Below are 21,096 nucleotides of genomic sequence, written 5' to 3'. Positions count from 1 at the left end.
TTGAGGGTCTATGTCCCAAGAAACCAAAGCCTCTTCATAACTTCCTTATTCTGTATGCCCAAAGGAACCCTCTTAGTTGTAAATAGTATGTATTTAAGGAGAGAGATTATATTTTATCTAGCAGTAGTTACCCAATCTGATTAAGATTCCTTTGACCTTATTCACTTGGAATATTACTGTTGCTTATCTTATTCTTTTATTTAATATTTACATACGTTTACCTATTCAGCTAATACTCTCTCTAAACTAAAATACGTTGGAAAACCAGGAAGAAAACAAAAAAGAAAAAAGAAAGAAGGAAAAAAAAGAAAAACCCAACAACAGCAGAAAACATCCTAAACATTCAAAAGAGAAATTACTGTGTCTTTGTATGAAATCTTTTATACTTTACTTATAAGTGAATAAATTATTATGTTTCCATATGATCTGATATCTATAATTCTTCCAACCTAGATTGTTTTGTTTCTTTGTCTAGGGAGATAGGAAGCTACACAGAAAGAGGAAAGAGTGACAGCCGTAACAGGTAGTGAGAGCTAGAAAAAGCAACCCTGAATGGAAAGAAAAGGCAGGGGACTGTTTAGAACATATTAGAAAAATTTCCACAGAAGAACGAGACTCTGAAAGGTACCAAAAAACCCCTCCAAATCCTTAATTAATCATAAATAGCAATCCAGCATATGACACTCTGAGAATTCCAGTTTCCTGAGGTTTTACTCAGCTGAATTTGGCACTTCTTTTTGGTACAGGAGATCTCAAACTGGTAACAGATCAAAGTAGTAGAATCACCCCTTAAATCAAATTGGCATTGAGGATGTGGGGATGCAGCAATGGAAGAATGTGTTAAGTTTTACTTTAGAAAAGCCTTTTAAATTAGGTTAGAATTTAGCAGTGGAGAGAGGACTGGAAATCCCCAGACACTTACACTTCATTTTCTCTTCTGTTCAAAAATTGTAACAAGTAATGTTTCATATAATTTTCTTTTATTTCCCGAGAGAAAAGGTTTTTCCTCTTCCACACACTGCCTTTATTTTTCCTTCAGAAGACAGCACAAGGGCACAGAATTAGATTAACCAGAGAAGACTTTGGCTTAAATAAAATCTTTCCCCCCACTTTTAGCTCTCCTTTTCATCTGTTGGTGGAGGAAATCTAAATGAAATTTTGAGAGATTTCTGATCAAAATCACTTCATAAGAAGTCACTTGTTCAAATAGCGTGTGTGTGTATGTATCTGTATACACATATGTATGTACACACATACACACACATACACATATATATGTTTTTAGATAGACGGAGAGAGACAGTCAAAGAGAAAGAGATTGAAATTGTATAGCTCTTTAAAATATTTTTCCATATTTATTTAAGGTATTTAAGGCAATTGTATAGATGTTTGAATAAATGAATATTTTTTCCTTTAATATTCCTGCATTATTAATTTCCTTTACAAAAATTGGAAAAGAAGGATGCTGACTTGGTGGAACATATTGTTTTATGTCTGTAGCTGTATGATGCCAGACGGGTCTGTGAACACTGAAAAAAAAACTGCTTTGTATTCTTGATACTCTGCGCAACACAAAGCTACTACACATTTGAAAAGAAAACGCATGGCTTGGCTATAGCTACTTGGGTCAATATGTGAACAAAGTAAGCCCTTAGAAAGTGGCTTCTATCATGCTGAACAAATTTCTGATTCTGAGCAATGATAGTGAGTGGTTTTAAACAGTGTGGGTGTAACTAAAATTTGGCGTGAATTTTAGCCATTTTTGTATTTTGATTGGGTGCCACTGCACATATTTTGAGCTTTGACTGTGAAATCGTTATCCATTGCCTTCCTATTTCCACTTAAATGGTATTTTGAATTGGTTTAAGACACATGGTTCCAATGCTAATTTGATACAAATATTGTCAACTATAGTACACTTTGCTTTTACGAGGACTTTGGGAAAATACTTTCTTTTTTTCCTTTTAATTAAGATTCACAATCTGTTCCTCCATGAGTTTATTGTTAGAGGTTACATCATTTTAGTATTTTGTCTTAAAACTTGGAAAGAATGTATTTCTATGGCTAATTTATTTTTATGTACTTATTTTCCCTTATTTCCATAGGCTTCTCACAATTATACCTATTAATATATACCTTTTGATCTGTATTAGTAAACCAATATTTCCTGAAGTATTTATTTGAAGAAAAAGTCAGATTTGTTGGGAAATATCCTGGAACACTCCTCTGGCTATAGTGCTAATTAAAAGAATAGTAATGCCCATAAGAATTCCAAACTCTCATGTCCATAGAATAATTGATAAATTGAGAGTTTAATATATTCAGATATTTTTAATATCCCCAAATTCTACTAGTCAATGGGTATTAAGTCACCAGATGACCATAGAAAAAGTCATTTATTCTATACGAATAATGTACAGTCATGAACTGGGGAGATGATAATTTAATGCTATTTAATAAACAAGGGCTAATGACAGGGTACCTGTAGGTTAGTTGATAGATAAATAGATACACATGTATATACATATTAGATACACATGTATATACATATTAGATACACATGTATATACATATATGTATAGATATGTATAGATGTATGTGGATGTGTTTATGTATGTGTGCATATATATATATATATATATATATTTAGTTATTTATTAATATTTATTTATTTAGGTCAATCACAACTTTATAGCTTACAAGAGCAGAACTGATTCTAAGCCCCTCAGATTACTAAAAAGGGCACAGTCTGTACATAACTAGGTGAGGGCATTTTTATCTTTGGACAAAGGGGCACTTCACTAAAATACAGCATAAGAACCTGTCCTGTATAGCAAGTGGAATTTTCCAGCTTATCATAGGAAAAAATATGTACCATGATGTCACGATGTGGTGGAGATTTGAGAGGTCAGGTCCTGACCCTGCTACTTACTAGCAGCTCAGCTTGAGCAAATCGGTTCTCCTCTGGGAGTATCTGCTTCCTATGCTATAAAATAGGAATTCTAATCTTTGCCGTGCCACCTCCTTGGGTTGTTGTGAGGCTCAGTGAGGTGATGACTCTGAGGACTCTGGAAGCCCTAAGTGCTACCCGTAGGTAATGGTGATATGGTTATTGATTGCTCTAGTGCTCAGTAAGTTATAGGGTGTGGCACAAAATAAAGGGTCCTTATAATTTTTTCAGGCCACTCAGAACTGAGGTCAGAACCCTCAGCCACAAAATGCCTATTCTGCCCCAGAGTCTTGCACATTATCAAGAAATACCCTTTCGTAAGATTTGTAACTCTTCTAAGGGACCCCATGATGAATGTAGTATGAGCCCCACTGTATCACATTAACCTTGTGATGCCAGATGTTGGGCATCAGCAGCAGAAGCAGTGGGAAGATTCACAGGTCAGGCTTCTATATCGTTCCACAAATCTGTATGACCTTTGACTCCTTCTATGTGTTATGTAGACTATAAATCTTAATGCAAAATTTAAAAAAATTAGGGCACATTATTTAGCTTGAATATGTATACTTTTTTCATGGGGGTAGTATTACCCCCATGGGGGTGCAAAAATGAGAATGGGGGTAGTATTTTGCACCCCCATGGGGGTGCAAAAATGAGAAATCATTTGAGATATTTGGTGATATTCTGAAATGACATTCTTTTTTAAATTGCCAGTTATAGATTGGTGAAATCTTTTAGCAAATGAGAAGTGCCATTCTAATAACTGTAGCTACTAATTATTGAATGCTTGATACATGCCATACAGTATGTTAGGTGTTTTATATACAGTATGTTATTGAATCATTAGCACATTTTGGTGCTGTAAATAATGTTATTAGCTCCAGATGAGTATTAATAGATGAGAACCTGAATTTCTGAAGAGAAAAGATATTTATCTAGGTTGCATGGCTAATACATGGTATGCTGCAGAGCTGGGCTTTTCTGGCTTCAAAACACTTGCCCTTGATCCCATTGCACCTTTGAGTTGTCCTCTATAAACACATGTAACAACCGCAACTTCCCTTTCATTCACTATTTTATGAAAAACTCTTACCCGTTTATCTAAAGCCATTGTGATGTGTTAGTCAAACATATAGATATGATTAGTAGGAAGTTCAGTGCAGCCAAAGGTCTTGGAATGAGATATTTGAAGACCTGGGTCCAAGTCCAAGCTCCCAAACATGCAGAGTCATCTTGCAAATGTCAGTTGATCTCTTTGAGTTTCAGTTTTCTCATTCATAAAGGGAAGATGATAAAAACCTATTCTGTGGGGGTTATTGGAAGGTTGAATGAGGCACGGTCAGTTGTGTTATAAAATAAGTTACTGTAATTCGATCTGATATATCTTTTTAATCCCTACTGGGTATATCTACTTACTTTCCTGGTGAAGAGGGAACTGCTATGTGTTGAACATCTAATATGCGCCAGGTGCTTTATTTACACTAATTAATATTAATTACAAACTTAGGAATTAGATACCATTGCCCCAATTTTATAGTGAGTAAACAGAGGTTTTAAAGTGGCTAACTCTCTCACATAATGCAAAAAATAAGCGGTAGAGTCCACAGTCCCACTCTGGACTCAGGTCTCTCCTTCTGTAGGCTGGAGCCAGCTCTCTGCATAGCCAGCAAGATCCCAGTCTGTTCCTGACATGTGTTGACGTTAGTGTTCTTTGTTTTTATCTGTTTGAATCCTCTTCTTGTTTGTTTTGTTCTGTTTTGTTTTGTTTTTGTTTTTTTCCCCCCCTCCGTATCTTGCAATGACTGCTCCTTCTTGGTATTCTTGTTACCTGTCTTTTTGGCACAAAAGCCGAGAGTGCTATCTTGTCTCTCCCAATCACCAGTCACATTGCCTATATTGTTTTTCTTTTGTAGCACTTGTCACTGTCTGAAATCATTTATATGTTTGTCTAAGTACTGACTGACTCCTCTAGTAGAATATAAACTCTTGGAGACCAAGACCTTGTCTGTCTTATTTGTTCCTATGTCCCAGCATTTAGAGTGAGTCTGGCACACAATAGGTGCACCAGCAATAATTGTTAAATGAATGAATGACGTTCAGCTGTCTCTTAAAGTCTATTTTCAATGCAGGCTGAGGCTAAGCAAATCATATAAAATGTAACCTTCGGTTTATTGAATGATTATCAGTGTTTTTCCTGAAAAAATGTCCTTATTTCCTGAAAAAATGTATTGGTGCTAATAGGCTTGAGTATTGGTGAATAATTTGAATCTTAGCTGAGACAGCAAGGGCACTCTGACATAAGGTCTCCTTTAACATCACAATTGGTGGTTCTTGGTGTGATATAAAGCTAAGCATACAAGACATGGTACACGGGAAAGCTCATGAGGAATTTTTGAAGACATTTAAAATGCAAAGAGAGCGCTTAATCTTGAGTATATACAGTTTGCATTCAATCTTTAAAGTGCAGTTCCAAATAGAAAAGTGAATTTTAAAAAATGGTCCATGTGCCTTGGTAACCAGCATGAACTAGTTTTGAGACAGACTCATCATCTGAAGATTTTGTCTACTTCATTATTGACAACTCATTACTAAAAGTGTTGGTTTCATATCTACCTGCTAAAGTGTGTCTATCATAGCCAGAATCCTAATTATGAAAACTTTATAGTTTGATGATTCAAGAAATGGCTGTGGATGAGATTTCAGCCTTTTTGTTGAAAATGCAGAATCATCAGTTAAGATAAATATCATTTGGTTTCTGAACATATATTTAATCTGGATATCATCTATAACAAAAGATTATACTATAACTTAAAGATTTTTTAAAAATTTAATCATTGGTATAAGTCTAATTCTTAAAGGAAGATTCACAAATCCCTTGGAGAATAGATTCTCTGTTTTGTGTTCCTCTTAAATGACACCTAGATGGTTTATGTAATTGTGCTTTGGCTTTGATAATATTTCTTGATAACTAGGCATAATCTGCATTAATTGCTATAAATTGCTCTGGTTCCTTGCTGTGAATATTTTTCTTCTGTTGGGTAATTGTATTTTGTGAATGATGATGGGTCACACAGAGTAGTATTGCAATTCACAAACTTATTTTTCAAGACCTGCATTTTGCTTGAAAACTTGTCACTTCTACCTAAAGTTATTTCTATAATAAACACCCCCCAATCCTGAAGCAGTTTTGGCAAAATCTTCATCCTAAAGATCTTTCTTTAACTTATTTTGGGGGATGATAATGCCTTTTTAAACAGTGATGGGTAATAACTACTTTTTTCTTGGTAGCTGGAGTCATCAAGGAAAGTTACTCCACCAGGGAACCCTAGTCTGAGTTAAGGAAGTATCTTTGATCTGTGCTCCTTTAAGATGTTGACATCTATCATAGCACTCACCACTTTGTTTTGAAAACAATATCATGTGTCTCTTTCCACTAATAGATAGTGAGTTTCTCAAAAGCAAGATAACCAAACGTCATGTCAACCTTTGTAAACTCAGGTTCTAGCATAGTTCTTGGCACATTGTAAGTATTAAATGTATAGCTGTTGAACTTGAAATCTAGCTGAATACTTTGCTCTTTTCAGTGACAATCTCAGTGGCATTTCTGGTCTTGCATTTATTTGTTCCTCCACTCAGTGACACCAGTCTTTTTGGGCTTAGTGGTTTTACTGCCTCGGCTAGCTTTTCCCATGTCATCTCTTCTCACTTGTATTAGCTTTCAGAGCCTTTTTCATAGTTGCTGCTTCTAATCTTCTTTGATACAACAGACCAGATAACTAAGCACATTAAAACAATAAGCTAAATTTTACAGACTGTTAACTTCTGAACGACTTCTGAACAAAACTCTATGCTTAGCATCGTGTTAAGCATCACGGTGGTACCAAAAAAAAAAAAAAAAACAAGACACGGTTCCTCCCCAATTTATTTGGGAAGGCAATATATAAAAAGAGAACGCAACTGGAGAAGGAGATAATATATATTTCGTACCGAATTGTTCAGTGCAGATGAGGGTGAAGGAAATAAGACTAAGGGAATTAGGGTATCAGGGAAGGTTTAAATTATGGTGACAAGGTATATGATTAGATCTTAACCTTGGAAGTTAAGCAAAGAGAAACATATGGGGTGATTGGCAGTATGGAAGTTATTTGGAGGAAAAAGTCTAGTATAGCCAAATAATAGACTTTTCTTATTTTTAGACCCAGAAGTCTCTAATTTCTTCTGGGTCATTCAGGGAATTCCATTTATATTTGACCATTAATTTTCTATTTTAGTGTCATTTTTTTATTTGTAGATTGCCTCTATTTAGAATTGGATAGAATATAAATTCTAAAGAAAATATTTTGAAAGTTTAGTATAGATGATAATGTTTTGTACAACAGAACTGACTCACATATCATAAGGTTTACATCTTTGCAATAAGCAGTAACACTTCTATACATTACAGGTGTGTATTAGGGCTCAGAAGCAAATGTATATGCCTTGGAGTTCCTTATAAGTAGCTAGCACCCTCTCCTGCTCTTGCAGAACAATTGTATTGTTTGATCACTTGCTAATAAAATGAAGACAATTTGACAAAAATAATAAATTTCAGGAGCACAGTCAAAACAAAAATAAAAATTATCCTAAGTTTTTAAAATACAAATTATTACAATTAATAAAATGAGTTCTTTCTTCATTTGGCTTTAAGCATATGCTCATCCCATCCTCTCATATGTGCCTTTTTGAGGACTGTTCAAAAATTCCATGACCTCTGTATGTATTAGTATGCCCACCCAACTAAAACAACCAAAACTCTGGTCATGATTTCAGAAATCAATCAATTCAGCCAGACTGTAGATCACTCTGAGTAACTGAAAAAAGAAGAACAGATTTCTTGGGTGTTTTAAATTCTCTGTAATTCAGTAACACCAGAGTGCTCAGCACTAGTAACTGTGAATGGAAACTCTTCCAAACCCTTCCAATCTACCATTGATGCATATTTGACTTGGAGGGTTTTATGATTTGGCAAGAACCTTAAGGAGGCTAACATATTGGGGAAAAAAAAATAATTCTAATAATTCCATCGCAAAATTCACTTCTCTCTGATGGGTGCCAGGAATACATGTGATGGAAGATATAGCCAGACATCTGACGGCATACTATTTGGAGTACTGGGATTAATCCTTTTTCTCTTCAGCTTCTTTAAGTTTATACTGTACCAAAAGCATCTCACTTCAAGACTTGGTTAAATTATCACCTCCTTTTTGAAATCTTCACTTGCGTTAGCAGAATTAATGGCTTCCCCTCTCTAAGTCAGACATTCTGTGCTTATATCAGGAACTAGGATACATTTTGGTTTAATCAAATATATATCCACCTCTCCTAGGCTGATCTCCTCAGGGACAGGCACCAGGTTGTGTTCATTTCTATATCTCTAACACATACTAGATACTCAGACATTTGTTGTCAGAGTGAATGAGCACACTTAGTTATTACTTGGCTTGATGGTCTCTGGTTATTTCCACTAAAAACACTATAACCTTGAAATAGTCTAGAATCTGACTTAAATACTCTCACAACAGGATATAATTGCAGAGAGGTGGTATTTCATTTGCTTCATGCAAGAAGTTTTAATTACTAAGGGTATCCATAAAAATAATTATGCTGGTCTGACCTAAAAGCTGGTTCACAGCATGAACACCAAAAATAAAAGTATAATCATGTTCTAGTACATTTCAGTTTTTATTATAGGGGGTAGGAAATGAAGCAAGAGCTTCAGAATTTAAAAGAATTACAGTTTATAATGAGAAAACAACAGTAACAAAACTATATTCATATGATAGATTCTTAGAGAAATGCTTATTTATTTACATAAGCCATTTAAACAAAAAAGGAACAAATTACATCTAATGATATTTCATTTACTCATATTGCTTATTCCCTATAATAAGTTGATATACTTTATAACTCATTGATCTAGAAACTAGTTCTTGACATTAAGAGATTTGTTTGGGATTATAGTGAAAAGAGCACTAGATTTGGAGGCAGGAAGCTTGAATTTCAGTACTGGCTTGTCCCATTATGTATTATATAGTTATGGCCAATTCCTCTATTTCTTTGAGGCTTAGAAACCTCATCTGTAAAATGGAAATAATTCCAGTCTCATAGCAATTAATTGCTTACCTACCACTAAGGGCCATGGGGACTAAATGAGATGACATATTGTTTTTCACATCCTGAGACCAGTGTATAATTCAAGGCTTAAACAGCTCCTTCTTTGCCAGGTCATACAAATCCCACATACTGGAACAGATGGTTATATGTATATACTATAATCTATCTTTGAATATAGGTTACGTCTCTACTCACACATTGGCGGAGCCTAACTGGGGTAGCCCTCAGGCAGTGCATCCAGCTTGTTGAGTCTTAATTCCAGTAACATATATAATCCAGTGTCACCACCAATCTGATGGGAACTCAGAGCTCTCTGCATACCCAGGACCAATGAGTCAAAGGTCTAGCTTCCCCAGTAGTTTTCTAAGTGGCTTCAGGTGCTCAATTTAAGACTTCCAGCCCAATGATTCTATGACTCTGTGAAAACCAATATATTACAATAGAGTCTGTCCAAAGTCTTGAATGTTTTCTGACTTATTGGCAACTTGAGATTTGGAGTTTTGTTCTTTTTACTCCCTCACTGTATTGATCTGCCATGATAGTCATGACAAATATTACTCCCTCCCCATGGAATAGTAGACAAAAGGCAGTTCTGCAGTGTGACCTGATTCTCAAAAATCCAAATAGGTCAATACATTTTGTTCTTCCCTTTTTTTAACCTCCTTCCCACCCCTACAGCTAGCTAGAGACTCATATCATTGGGAAGCCAAATAGCAAAGCTAATGCTATTCTTTAAACAATTTATTTGGAAATTTCTGTTGTAAAGATTATTTGAAGGACAGGATAGGGAGCAACTAATTGAAGAATATTTCAGCAAAGATCTCAAAGTGTTTGAATAACAAGATGTCCATTTAGCAATATTAATTGATCATCCATGATGAGCAAGGTGCCACGTGGTCATCAAGATATCAACAAAGGTAAGTGGCAAGTACTTCATAGTTCTCGCCATCAAGAACTTTCCAGTTTAGAAAGGATGTTGAAGTGCCGGGTCTCGATTACTGATGCCTCTTTTCCAGGTTCTGACCAGTAGAAAATTAAGGACCACAGTGCAAATGAGGACCAAATTATCAGTTTTATTTTTAGTGGTGGCAAGTGCCTAGTAGTTGGAAAAGCTGCAAAGCAGAATTCAGTGTTGGCCTGAAACAAAAGTGTGGAGTTACTTCTGGGTCTCTGAATATAGACCTTAGAACTAGAGCCTACCTGTGAGCAGAGCTATGTCAGTAAAGTGGTCCCAAGGGCTCTTACCCACTCAGCTACACGGAGGTTCTCTGGCAGAGCAGGAAGGAAAGAAAGAATGGCTGGCCCCTTTTTGTGCCTCAGATGGAAAACCCAGACTCTGTTTCAGTGGTGTTGACCACTTGGGGATAGGAAGGGAAGGAGGAGCCTTGGTCTCCATGAAGCAGGCAGTGAAATAGATTTGTGCTTTTTCGCCCTTTCAACATAAAGGGCAGAAATTAAGCTCTATATATCTCTGCACTTTCCCTCCACAATCCTATCTCATTTAGTACCCTACATAAGATAAATCTTCAATAGTCATTAACTTTTGAGTAATACCTTCTGTCAGTTAGAAATTAGGAGGACTTTTATCCTTACAATTTGAATTTTTATTTGTTTAAATATGTTATTAATTCATATAATTAGTCTAATTATATGAAAGGTAAATATATTTCATTCTCATGCTCAGCAAAATAACTTATTTCTGACAATAATTTAACATTTTAGAACTTCCACACTGGATACTATATAGTTTATGATACACTTTTCTGTATAGCCTAATCCTAAATTTAGAAGCATTAGTTCCTATTTTGGCACTTTTGTTCTCTAGTATCTCCGTCTTCTAAGATATGTAGAATAATCATAAGGGGAGAGAATTTGCTGGGAAAAATCATCATGTGATTGAAAGGTCACCTGTTTGGCAATCATGAACCTTGCTCTATTCCCAATTTAGCTTCTAATTTATACTGGAACTTTGGGAAGTCCTTTTATTCTTATTCAACTAATACTTGTGGAATACTCATTTTATATCAGTCACTGTTCTAGACTTGAGATACTGTAGTGAGAAAAATGTACAAATATTTCTGCTTTTATGGGGCATAAATTCTAGTTTCCCCTTTTGGCCTTTGGTATATTTCCCTATAAAAAAGAAACTCCCTACTTGATAAAATGAGAGGATAGGATCTGAAAATCTCTCAGGATCCTTCCATGTTTAACATGCCAGAATATGATTCTGATATATATATATATATAATTCTGTGGCAGTTTAGGACTAGAAGCTATGGTTGCAAAATGGGAAATATTGTGCTTTTCCAAGATAACGATTTAGTTGCATGTATACCTTGGTAACCATATGGACAAGTATCTTCCTGTCACCACCAGCAAGGAAGCCAGTCCCCAGATAGGGACCTTTGTCTCATGTCCAAGCTAGGCAAGCTTTGGTTCAGAGCTTTCAATCTGGTTTCTTATTGATTTGCTAAAATCGAAAATGATTCCAATCTTCTAAGGGAGGAACCACTAAAAATGGCAAGATGACTGATGTTAACCTACATTAATGAGGCAGCAAAGTTTGGGATCATCTGCAAACTCTTTTTACCCTTATTAGGAAATTTAATGAATACTGGGCAACAATAATCAATCTTCAGAATCTCATAAGTGTATGTTACTAATTTGCATTATTCTCTGGAACCCTCTTACTAACTTTCTGTGGCCTTTACATGAGAAATAAGACTGAACCACAGGGTTCCAAGCTCAAAAAATATTATCTCAGTGACAATCTGACCTAGCTGATGCTGAAAGGAAGTATCAGGTGAGTCAAAGCCAGACCTGAGAGAGAATAACCATGGAATTAATAAACAAGGAAATTATTTACTCATGTTTAATTTGAAGTACACCATAGTTTATAGTCACTGCCCACAGTATCTAACTATATCATAGATAATGTTGTAAATAATATAATATAAACATAATATAATGTGATAAGTGATATAATCATCCTGTGTACCTAGTGGTATGAGAACATATAGTTTAGTTGTGAATAAATCTCCCTAATGAAGATGTCAGTGTAGAAATTAACACATGAACTGATTAATGAGAAATGAAGAGGCTCTTACTCTTCTATGAAAAAGAGGAAGGACTTTCCAGGCAGAAGGAATAGCACATATCAATGAAAAAAAAAATACAAAAGTGGTACGGGATGACCAACAAAAAGTAAACTGCTGACTTCTGATTTCTGGTTCTACATGTAGAAGAGAGCTTAGAAGTCATTGCTCCCATCCTCTCAATAAGAAAAAAGGTTGAACAAATTGAACATCAACAACTCTTCTTAGCTCTGTCAGAGAATTGAGGTCACAGGACCAACCACCAGCTGAAAACTGGAAAGACAGGAAAATAGAGTCAGATCTTACTGGGAGCAGAAGCTACAGCTGGATCTTTGTAAGAATACTTGAAGAGTAATTGATTAATTGCTGGAGACTGAGCATGGGCTAGCTTGAGAGATAGAAACCCCTGGCGGGGCTTCCCTGGTGGCGCAGTGGTTGAGAATCTGCCTGCCAATGCAGGGGACATGGGTTTGAGCCCTGGTCTGGGAAGATCCCACATGCCACGGAGTAACGGGCCCCGCCCGTGAGCCACAATTACTGAGCCTGCGCGTCTGGAGCCTGTGCTCCGCAACAAGAGAGGCCACGATAGTGAGAGGCCTGTGCACCGCGACGAAGAGTGGCCCCCGCTTGCCGCAACTAGAGAAAGCCCTCGCACAGAAACGAAGACCCAACACAGCCAAAAATAAATGAATTAATTTTAAAAAAATAATCTGTTAAAAAAAAAAAAACTCCTGGGGACCCAGCTTTGTGCAGGGGCGGAGGCTCAAATTTCATGAGTTTTAGCGTCAGGAGCCCCACCAGGTTCTCAGGGTGAAGATTACAGAAAAAAGCCCCCATGCATATAGCAGGGGAGGGGAAAGTAATCATTTTTAAATGAGCATTTGTTCTTATTGACAAAGGACTGACCTCAAGGAAAACTATTTTACCAGAGCCTAACCAAGAGGGAGGGAAAGGCCCAACTCGTTTCCTCTAGCCTTTCCAAGTCACACAAAGGTACAGCGGGAAGAAGCTGAGAAGCACTTGTGAAGGTTACAGCCCAGGGGCACAGACCCACTAAAAGACTGAGAGATAATCATAGGAATAAAATGTTTTTCTACCCCACCCCCCACTCCATCTTACCACTCACTACTATATCTACAGGGCTTCTGTGGTATTACAACTGTAAAGAGCTAAAAGCTCATACTCTTATTTAAGAAGGAGCCTCTGGGGAAAACCAAAGACACCCGTAGAGACAAAAACAAGAACAATAGAGGCAGTTTTATCCTCTGATACAGATATAGCAAACAGTGAAAACAGTCTGACTCCTAGCCAAATAAATATAAAACCTCACACTAAAGTCCTGCTGCTTTTACCTGCTATGACAAAAATTACAAGGCATACTGAAAGTCAAAAAATGCAGTTAGAAGAGACAAATCAACAGACTCAGATATGGCAGAGCTTTTGGAATTATTAGGCTAGAATTTTAACATAAATATTAGGACTCTACTGTGAAAAGTGGACAGCATGTAAGAACAGCTGGGTAATGTAAGCAGAAAATCTAAGAAAAAAACTTAAGAGGAAACGCTAGAAATCAAAAACACTGACAGAAATGAAGACTGCCTTTGATGAGCTCAGTAACAAACTGGACATGGCCAAGGAAGGAATCAAGGAACTTGACTATATGTTAAAAGAAATTCCTCAAACTGAAAATTAAAGAGAAAAAAAACCAGAATAGACTATCCAAGAACTGTGGGAAAATTACAAAAGGTGTAACATATGTGTAAGGGGAATGCCAGAAGTGGAAAATATAAAGAATGAAACAGAAGAAATATGTGAAGCAATAATGTATGAGAATTTCCCAAAATTAATGACAGGCACCAAACCACAGATCCAGAAGTTCAGAGAACACCAAGCAAGAAAATGCTAAAAAGTCTACACTAAGACATATCGTATTCAAACTGCAGAAAATCAAAGAAAAAGAGACTTTCTTGAAAGAATCTAGAGGGGGATGGATGAACACCTTATCTATAGAGTAACAAGTAAAATAATTACATCAGAGTTATCTTCAGAAAACATATAAGCAAGAAGAGAGTGGAGTAAGATATTTAAAGTGTTTAAAGAAAAAAAAAAGCTACCAACTTGGAATTCTGTATCCAGCAAAATTATCTTTCAAAATTGAAGGAGAAATAGAGATTTTCTCAAACAAAAATTGAGGAAATTTATTGCCAGTAGACCTGCCTTAAAATAAATTTTTCAGGGAGAAGGAAAAGAAAGGTCAGAAACTGGTATCTACATAAATAAAGGAAGAGTGTTAGAGAAGGAATAAATGAAGGTAAAATAAAATCTTTTATTTTTCCTATTTTTAATTTATCTTTTCAAGTTAGTAATAGCAACAATGTATTTCATGATTATATTAGCTTATGGATAAATGAAATGAATGACAGCAATATTATAAAGGGATGGAAGGGCAGAATTGGTAATATTACAAGGTACTTGCATTACTTGTGAAGCAATATAGTGTTGTTTGAGAGTGGACTTGGATAGTTGTATATTGCAAACTCTAGGGCAACTTCTAAAATTTTTTTTAGAAAGAAATATAATTGTTACGCTAAGAGAGGAGAGAAAATGCATTGCTATGGAGCTTATATATTTGACAAAACAAATTGACCCAGAGCTACTTGGAAGCCACAGTTAAAACAAGGATATAGTAATTCACATGTTTATTGTTTTCTTTTCTTTTTCTTTTTTTTTTACTATGACCAGTATTTTTCAAGCATACTTAAATAGGCAGATTTCTTTGTTTCACTGTGTTTTCATAAATAACTCTTTAAAATTTGTTTAAATTGAAATATAATTGATTTATAATGTTTCAGGTATACAGCAAAGTGATTCAGTTACATATATATATGTATATATATATATATTCTTTTTCAGATTCTTTTCCATTATAGGTTATTACAAGATACTGAATATAGTTCCCTGTGCTATACAGAGGTCCTTGTTGTTTATCTTTTCTACATATAATAATGTGTATCTGTTAACTCCAAATTCCCAATTTCTCTCTCCCCCACCCGCTTTCCCCCTTTGGTAACCATAAGTTTGTTTTCTACGGCTTTGAGTCTATTTCTGTTTTGTAAATAAGTTCATTTGTATCATTTGTTTAGATTACACATATAAGTGATATTATAATGCTATTTGCAGCAAAATGGATGGACCTAGAAATTATCATACTAAGTGAAGTAAGTCATACAGATAAAGACAAATATCATACATATTTATTGTTTAATTTGGGAGCATAGCAAATGTAGCTCTTTTTAAAGGAATTTTTCAAACAGCATCCCACAGGGGGAGTATTGAGGGATGGCACACAACAGAAAAGAATCCACAACAAAAAAATAACTCTATTAGTATAAATTATTTTTTACTCTTTATAACAGTGAATGGGGATATATTTCATACTTAAGAGTCTAGTACTTTTGCACTTTTCTCTTTCTCCTCTAGGTAGAGTTTATTCATTCATTCATTTTTTTCAAAAAATATGTGTTGAACACCTACTATGTCCCAGATATTTATCTAGGTATTAGGAATAAATCTGAGAATAAATGGAGCTTACACTCTAGTGAATTAATTGGATAATTATTTATAAACATTTAGCAGTGATAGGTCCAAGAATAAGTGTTGAAAATATAACTCCATAATAATTTAAAATACACATTTTACTCATTAAGTCTTTATGAAAAGTTTCATATATCACTTTTTAATGTTCTTAAAGCAGAGACAGTAAATGAATAAGTAGAAGTTTGCTCTGTCTGTCATGCCATTGAGATGAGTTTAGGTTGTTTTTGCTTCTAATGTGTCCTATTATTGGAGATTTATGGGAACAGCTCTGTATAAGTCTCCAAGTAGACAGTCATTCCCATACGAGCCTCTGCAGTGTCACAGGAGGCCATTACAGAAAGTGTGGGGACTGGAAACTTCGAAGTCTTTCCACCCCAGTATTGCATAAGGACTGCAGGGAGTAGATTTGGAAGGGCTGAAGCCACATATTCCTTATGCTTTAGGTGAGCCCTGGGTGTATTTCACCCAGAGAACTACCCCTAATCCCTCTACTCCAGTCTTATGAGATCTCCGAAACCTGTTTTCCCCATGTGTTGCTAATTGCCCAAGCTGAGGTCACAGTGCTACCTATGAAAGGCATGGGGATCTCTGTGAAGTCATTACATGGCTGCCATGTTTGATTGAGGGAATCTCAGATGTTACAAAATGACAATTTATTGCCAGGCCACAATATCTCCACACCACGTGTAGTGGGTTGAATAGTGTCCCCAAAATTCACATGGACCTTGAACCTCAGAATGTGACCTTATTTGGAAATAGACTCTTGGCAGAGCTGACTAGTTAAGAATCTCAAGATGCTATCATACTTGATTTACAGTGGGCCCTAAATCCACTATCTGGTGTCCTTTGAAGAAAAAGAAAGGATGCAGAGATACATAGGGAATTAGGCCACAAAAAGATAGGCAGAGAATGGAGTGTGAGGCTATGAGCTCAGGAACGCCAAGGATTGTTGGGAATCCCCCCGATTAGCAACAGGCAAGAAAGAATTCTTCCCTAAAACCTTTGGAAGGAACATGGCCTTTCTGATATATTGATTTCAGATTTCTAGCCTCCAGCACTATGAAGGAATGAATTTCTGTTGTTTTAAGTCACCCAGTTTGTAGTAGTTTGTTATGGTAGCCCTAGGAAACTAATACACCCACACACACTGAATGAGAGAAACTAGAAAATACAAGGAAAATATGCAACTGAGACCTCATAAATCAGTGTGGTAAATAAAAAGTTGAAAAAAAAAAAACTTCTCTTGAAAGCAGGATCTTTCCAAATCCTTTTGGAATGAAACAGAATCCAAGAAATAAATAAAACTTCACAAAAGGAATGTATTTTTATACTTTTAGGACAAGCCTTGAGGGGGGCAGTGGTGGTAGGATGAATTGGGAGATTGGGATTGACGTATACACACTAATATGTATAAAATAGATAACTAATAAGAACCTGCTGTATAAAAAAATAAAATAAAATAAAATTCCAAAAAAAAAAAGACAAACCTTAGGTGAAATTCATCTGATGTATTACTTCTAAGCATAAAACATTTTGACTAAAAATTAGAATATTTCAGCATATATTATTATCTGTACCCTTTTGTTGTTGGTTTTATTCTGTACCTATCAGTGGTCTGGGTCATATTCTAGCTCATCTGCTCACTAACTGATTAACCTTGAGCAAGTTACTCTTTCTGCTTCAGTTTCCTCATATGTCAGATGGGTTGATAATAGTTCCTGATTATAGGATTGTTGTGAGGATTAAATAAATCAATAAACAAAAAGCATTCAGAGCAGTATGTGGCATATAGGAAGTTCCTAAAGCATGCTGGATATTATAAATTTCTGCTCAGCTACTTAAGATTTGTTTTGGAGACATAGTAGCATCGTAACTATTGACCTTAAAATAAGGAAAGACTTACAAGACAGGAAATGAAATTCTGAACAGTAATATTCTCTAATCACGGATACTATCATTAAAACATATGGAGAGAAATTAAAATATTGAATTATTTTCTAATCTTATAACTAGCAAGTAAAAAAGCTAAACACCATGTTTCCAATTTTAAACTCTGACTTGTTGAATTTCATATTTAATGCTAAGCTACGACAAGGAAGTAAATGGGTTATCTGCTCCATTAACTAAAATTTGTTCAGAAAAAAAAAAAAAACCTCATTACATTTGCAAAGTAGAATTCACAAAACAAACTGCCAAAACAGCTGTGCAGTTCTAAAAATAATAATAATGAATCTAAGTATAACCCCATCACACTCTCTTAAAAAATTACATTTAGGCTTCTTCAATCTTTGAAGTTGTTTTACATTTTCATCTAGTTGACATGTTATAAAAAATATTTTTTTGATTGCATGTTATGTTAACATTTTTCAAAGGAAGATCTCTTAGGTAAATGTAAATTTCAGAAGTGTCTCATCAGCCACATCAGTCAGACGTTGAACTAAACTGTTTACATAGTTTAATATGCATATACCTGTCCACCACACACATATTCTTTCAGAGATGAAAATCAAATCCACAACTGGAAGGAACCCCTGGAGACTCCCCAGTCCACTCCCCTAATTTAATAGATGTGGAAACTCAAACCCAGAGAAGGGAAATTATTTACCGCACACCACACAGCAGAGTAGTGACAGACCTGGTGTGGTCCCTTCTTTCCTTTTTGTCTTTTGCATTACTCTTTATGATACAGTTGAGTCCTTACTAATTGATAAAGGGGAAAGCCCATTCAGAATCGCTGGTTCAGATTAGACTTTGCTGCGTCTTCTCTAGGTCACGTGCCCAATGTTTAGAACTGTGGGCTCTGGAGCCAGACTGGTTGTGTTTGATTATCAGCCTATCAGTTGCTGGCTGTGGATTTTTATAATTCTGGACCTCTGTTTTTCTCACCTATAAAATGAGGTATATCATAATGACTATCTCACAGTGTTGATTTGAGAACTAAATGAGTTAATTATATAAAATACTTAGAAGAGTGTACAGCATGTGGTCATTCAGTTAAAGTGGGCTATTAATAGCCTTACAGACTCTCCCTTAGACTCAGTTTTCTCAGCTATAAAATGAGAGGCACATTTACCTCACAGAGTTCCTGCCAGGATTAAATTAAATTCTCTATCGGAATGTATATGATGCATAATAGAAATATATGTGAACTCATACATTAAACAGGCATGATTTATAAGATGAAATCAAAATAGACTTTGATTTCCTTCACTGTCCTTTAAAAATGTATACACTGGGGAGGTTTTTCCCTATATGCCTGGATCACACCGATCACTTTTCTTTAAGCTGTAGAACACTTATTCATTTAATAAATTTACATTGCCCAGTCCAATATAATATAAGCACTTCTTTATTCAGAGGTTACTCCTTCCCCACTCTTACCCTGAGTCAGGCCCTAACTGGGCCATGAGTGCAGGAGGCTACCTAACTTTGCACTCACCTCCATGGCCCGTACTGTAACCATTATGATCATCCCTTCAGGGCTCCTTAGAGAATGGAAAGGGAGGAGCAGGAAGGGAGGCAGAGAGTTCTTACTTAATTGGCACTGCCACAAGAATGTATCGGAGGGTGACTTCTACTCTACTGTGATTTTTCATGGATTTTTAAAGAGACTTTCCCTACTGGGCTTTCCAACTGCAGTTCCCTCGGGTCAGTGATGGTTTCTAATCTTCAAACCACCCCTCTCCTTTCAGCTCCTGGTTTTTCAGTTTCCACTCTATATAGACTTTTTTGTGTTGGAGACACATTACCCTCCCATCCTATCCTCTTGGATTGGAATTAGAATGACTCTAGGCTGGCTCTTTCTACCATGTGGTCCACACCTGGTGTATGAGGCACATTCAGTTTCCTTTGCCTTGACCAACTTTGGGAATGCAGCTCAGTCAAAATATAAACACTCATTGAGATCCTCTCCCTTTTTCCCTAACTTTCCCAGGGCTTGATGCATTTTGACATTGGTCTACTGTGGTCCCCAATGTGATGGGAAGAAAATCAAGGTCTCTGAATAGTCCTACCGAAGACCTTTCTCTAGGTCTGAGAATAAGAAATTATTAAGCCCTATCCCATCCTCAAACTTTCTGTATCTTCCTTGTGGAATTTAGAGCAGTATAACCAATTTTCACATTACCTATTTTTAAATTTCCATATTTTTTACCATCATACTTTGGAATTCATATCTATCATATCCAGATGCCTTAATTAAAATTTGCAGTTTAAAAAATTTATGTTATCTAACGATGCCTATTCAATCAACATCTGTTAACAAATTGATAATTTTCGGTTTTCCAAGAACTGGTTATGGTGACTGGAATACAGTGCATAGATAAGCTGAAGTGTTTATCACAGCATCAGACTAATAAGGTGGAAATGTGTGTGTATGGGGTGGGTTGGGGAAGAACTGTGATGGCCAGATCGCCATTAAAAGGCTGGGCAGCAGGCCTACTGCTCTGAACACACGCAAGGAGGGAAGAAGTTTAAATACTCATGGAAACAACAGTAAGTACTGCAGCACAGTCATAGCTTCTGTAAGCAACATTCTTGGTTACTCAGTTAGAATCAGTAAAAGGTTTTCTTCTCTTGAATAAAAAGAATGTATTAATAGATTTTAGGTGCTCTCATCACAAATAAACACAAATGGTAACTATGTCAGGAGATAATATGTTAATTAGCTTGACTATAGTAATCCTTTTACTATGTACATGTACATCAAAACATCATGTTGTATAACTTAAATAGATACAATTTTTATTTTTTAAAAATTTCAAATGAAGACCCCAAAGAGGATTGGCCAAATAGGTGCCCCCACTGCAGGCCAAACATCATTCTTTGTTCACTTTTGGAAACCATCTTTATCTTCTGTTGGTTTTGCAGTCACAGTTATGTCTGTGGATGGAGGTATCTAGAGTGCTTTCTTATTAAGCCAATGAAAAGTAGTAGATGGTTTCTGAGTACCCCTCAAATTTGGCTTTCCCTGCCAGTTTATGCCTTTTTCCCTATGGCCCAGGTTTATCTGTTACATCTGGATAAACCTGAGGCAACACTTTCACTTAGAAACAATCTATTCTCTGATACGAAAGCAGTGAACCATTGTATCAATGGAACGAGAGCATTAAAATAAGGATCACTTTCCCATAAGGCGTTTTGGTTTTCTGTGAGTTTGTGAGAAAAATAGAAAAATTTAAAAATATGTAACAACCAGAACAAAATTTAATGGATCCACATCCTGAAACCGTGTCAGACTCCATTAAGAATATTGTGATTTGCTTTGGATGGCAGTTTAAACAGGATTGTTACTTGGCACTA

At 35.9% G+C, this 21,096-nt stretch overlaps 1 protein-coding gene across 4 annotated transcripts in view; it reads left to right on the top strand.

Moving 5' to 3' along the window:
- Nucleotides 1-21,096, top strand: part of FGF12 (fibroblast growth factor 12) — a 547,790-nt gene that overhangs the window by 396,523 nt on the left and 130,171 nt on the right. The window lies entirely within an intron of this gene.

Source organism: Balaenoptera musculus, chromosome 4 (genome assembly GCF_009873245.2).
Source record: "Balaenoptera musculus isolate JJ_BM4_2016_0621 chromosome 4, mBalMus1.pri.v3, whole genome shotgun sequence".
Lineage (NCBI taxonomy): Eukaryota > Metazoa > Chordata > Mammalia > Artiodactyla > Balaenopteridae > Balaenoptera > Balaenoptera musculus.
The sequence above is the reverse complement of the archived record's forward strand: the minus strand, read 5'-3'. Positions and strand labels throughout refer to the sequence as shown.